This window comes from Helobdella robusta (assembly GCF_000326865.2).
Source record: "Helobdella robusta unplaced genomic scaffold HELROscaffold_5, whole genome shotgun sequence".
NCBI lineage: Eukaryota > Metazoa > Annelida > Clitellata > Rhynchobdellida > Glossiphoniidae > Helobdella > Helobdella robusta.
In genome coordinates this window covers 1,156,189-1,160,462 of record NW_008705254.1, presented here as the reverse complement: position 1 = coordinate 1,160,462, position 4,274 = coordinate 1,156,189, and positions in this window count along the sequence as shown.

The window sequence follows — 4,274 nt, the reverse complement described above, 5'->3', positions numbered from 1 at the left end:
TAGTATATAAGAAACAGAATATTTTAAATTAAATCTATGATTCTATAATTACCATTACAGTAAGAATACATCATTATATTTATTCACTAAATTAAAATAAATTCATATTAATTAATTAACTAATTATTATTTGTAAAATTAATAATATTATTCATGATTTATCTAATATAATTTAGTTTTAGAGTGTCAGTGATAGCAAATTACTAACCAGCTCTGTCAATCTTGTAAAATACAGGCAGAGAAAGCACAAAGGCATACGCTATGTACCTGAAGCCACGGCCATTTTTCCAGTAGAACCTCCATGGGAAGAAAAAACTTTTCGCCAGCTTGCCATAAGGAACCTTCATGAGACGGCCGGGCCCTGTGTCTGGCATGTCATACACCATTTTTGCTTTGCTCAGTTAGTTGGGGTCTCTAGATGAGGGGAGAAAAAATTAATAATTGGTAATTAGGATTATATTATTGTAACATTAATTCAATCAAAAAATTGAAAGCAGCAATGAAGCTAAAATCCATTGTGAGCGATATTATAACTCAAGGTCAGTATATTATTTAATTTATCGTTTAGCAAAAATAATCAAACTAAAAAATTTAAAATGTTATAAATTGAAAATTTATGAAAATAAAATTTACAAAACAGACATTATAAAACAGGAACTTGAAGCAAAACCAATGTCACTTACCTACAATAACTTTTAAACAATAATAGCAAAGAAAGATAATTTTTTTAAATGTCTGCCACTAGCGAATCTAAAAGGGTGGCCATGACCCCTTCCTAGTTGTAAGCAAAATTTTTATTAAAAGTCAGTAAACCTCAGTTTTTTGGAAAAAATTTGCCAAAACGTTATCATTATATACAGCTACGCACTATAGTTCAATTTTTTTTGTGGCAGTGACATAGTGAATTAAGCTGGCATTTTTTTTTAATAGGTTCAAGTCATACCTACTAAATCACCCGAGTGTGTAAATATTTGGTAATGAACATATTAAGTAGGACACGTACAAGAAAGTCTGCATCTTTATTAACCATTTTATTTTTTCATTATTAAAATCCCACTTTAAACTTTGTGACGTAACAAAAATCAAAGATATCAACTTACGAAGCCACAAAATTAAAAGATAATAAGAATAATATTAAATATTATTATGAATAATACTGTCTTAAATATGTGTCCTTCTTATTATATTAATTTGTAATAATTCAAAAATAAATTTAATTTAAATTTATTGTACAAAGTCTTTCTTGTTCGTCCTGAATGTACATGTATGTATGTGTACGTGTTTGTTTGTTTGTTTGTTTATATGTACGTACGTATGTATATGTGTATGTATGAACGTATGCGTGTGTTTGTGTGTGTGTGAAAATGTTTGTGTATGTGTGTTCTTGACGAAAGGCAGATCTCTGAGTAGGTTGTATGATTAGAAATCAACGATCAACATGAATAAAATTCAAAATATTATTAAAATATAATGATGATTATGATTGCAAAGATGATGATGATAATAATGATGATTGAAATGGTAGTAATGATAATGATTTTGGATAATATGACGATGAAGATGCTCATCGCGATAGGAAGATGATGATGATGAAAATAATAATAATATAAATAATAACAATAATAATAATAATATAATAGTATGGTTATTTTTATTGTTATTATTAATAATACAATGTTCCATCCAATGTTCCAATCATGGTTAATTTCATTTTTTTTAAACTCTTCATGACATCACGTTCTTTCAAAGATCGCTCAAGTCATTTCTTTTTTTTTCTCTCTCTCTCTCTCTCCATCTTTTTCTCTCTCTCTTTCTTCTTTTTTTATTTTTCTCACTCTTTTTTTTATCTCTCACTCTTTTTTCTCTCTCTTTCTCCTTTCTTTATCTTTCTCTCCTCCTTCTTTGCTCTTTCACTTTCTCTCTCTCTCTCACTCTCTCTCTCACTCTCTCTCTCTTTCTCTCTCTCTCTCTCTCGTTTTTTTCCACTCTTTCTCTTCAATTTATATTTTATCTTTCTCACTCACTCTTTCTCTCTCTTTCTTCTTTCCTCGCTATCTCTCTGCCTCTAATCTTCCATTCGTCTTTCTTTTATTAAGTTTTTATTATTTTATTCAATTTCTCTTACTCTCTCTCTTTCCTTCTTTTATTCTCTTTCTCTCTCTCTCTTCTTTTCTCTTTCTCTCTCTCTCTCTTTCCCTCTCTCTTCTTTTCTCTTTCTCTCTCTCTTTCTCTCTCTCTTTCTATCGTGTTGTATTGTTTGTTATACCCTGTTGAGTGTTTAATAAGAAAATGTTATTATGTACTTGTGATGTGTAATTATAGATAAAAATGAACGAGTACAAGAATAATTGCATGGGTAATGAATTACGAATGAATACGTGAATGAATGGAAGAAAAGATTATTAAATAAATGAATTGATGAATGGATGAATGAATAAATGAATAAATAAATGAATATTATTTTTCTGCTCGTCGACAGCTGGCACACGAATCAGTAAAATCTCACCCAACAATTCGAGATTATCTCGATAACAATAACGATACCACCGGATGAAGTATTAATATCTCACAGAGCTTAGTATCACAAAAATGGATACGAACCAAATTAGCGATACCGTATAATCGATTCTATTCGATTTTTCGCAACACCGACCAACACGGCCAGCGTTATAACTCAGAATTATTCGATTTTACTCGTTATTAATCGGTAGTATTCGTTTCTATTCGTTATCACTCGACATTATTAGATGAGATTAAGCAGACTGTGGCATGTTTCACTATATATCTTCTTATTTGTCTCTATATGTGGGTACAGTTTTTTCCAAATAGTTCTTTGTGTGAGTGTGTGTATATACATATATGCGTGTCTGTGTTTGTATGTGTGTGTGTTTGTTTGTATGTGTGTTTGTGTGTGTGTGTGTTTGTGTGCGTGTAGCAATGATGGTGACGACGATGATTGTTATCATATAATAATAAATTTGTAGTGTTTACCGACTTTGGTTCAGCTGGATAAAGTGGTAAACATGGACCTAAACGGTTTTTTTTGTTATTTATAACATCTGTCCTTTTTGTATCTCTGTATCTTTGTATTTGGCTTTCTATCTTTGTGTATCTTTGTATTTGTTTGAATATGTTTTGTTATGTTTTGTATATGTTTTTGTATGTACTTTTGTCTTTATATATTTGTTTATAAGCAGGTTTTATTTGTAAAAACAAGGGATTGTATGTATGTGAGTTTGTACATTTGTTTGCATGTTTGTGTGTATGTTCTTTTGTTTGTTTGTATGTATGTTTGTATGTATGTTTGTTTGTATATTTGTTTGTATTCGTATGTAGCTATCATCTTCTTTGTCAGCCCATCAATCTTTGTTCGCGTAATCTGCTAAAAATTTTATGTTCATAAAAATTGATTGCGATTATTAATAATAAAAATGTTAGAAACGAATCTTAGCTATCCAAATCACACCTACCAAATTTGCATGGACGAGTCTGTTGTTTTGTTTGTATCTTTTAAACTATCACTCACTCACTCATCCTTAATCAACCAGTCAATCATTCAAACAATCAATCAAACAATTACCTAATTTTGGCAATTTATGTATCGCTAATTTTGTAATGTTTAATAGTGTTTCTTAACGTTTTCAAGGCATAATATACGCATAAAACAATTACCACACACACATACATACACACACACACACCACACACACACACACATACAAACACACACACTTCAAAGTATGATAGACGAAGTCTACATGGAACACTTTGTATTCGAACCCAGGTACTAAGACGCAAAGAAAGACAGAACACTGTACTACACCGCCATCTTGCAACCTACTTAGAAATCTCACCCTAGCCCCTCTCGTCTGAAAATGGTGACAGGGCTAATTAGAGTTGACGGGTCAAATTTATCAAAGGTCAAAAAGTTTACATCAAGTTCATTGTTAGAAACATTGGCACGGATTGCTGATGAATTTTACGATAATAAAAACGTTTTAATGACATTTGAAATAATTCAGCACAACAATTTAAATTAATAATAATAACAACAATAACAATAATAATAATGATCGATAATGATATTAACTATTATTATTTTTTAGTGAAAGCTATAGAGATCAAAACGATTAGCAACCTACTAATTTGAAGCCAAGTGCTGTCAGCAGAGAAAAAAATTATTACTATTTCAATTCAATGAACTAATAATTAATTGAATAATTGATTCAATTGAATAGTCTAGTTGATTAATTAATTGATTAATTGATAAAACA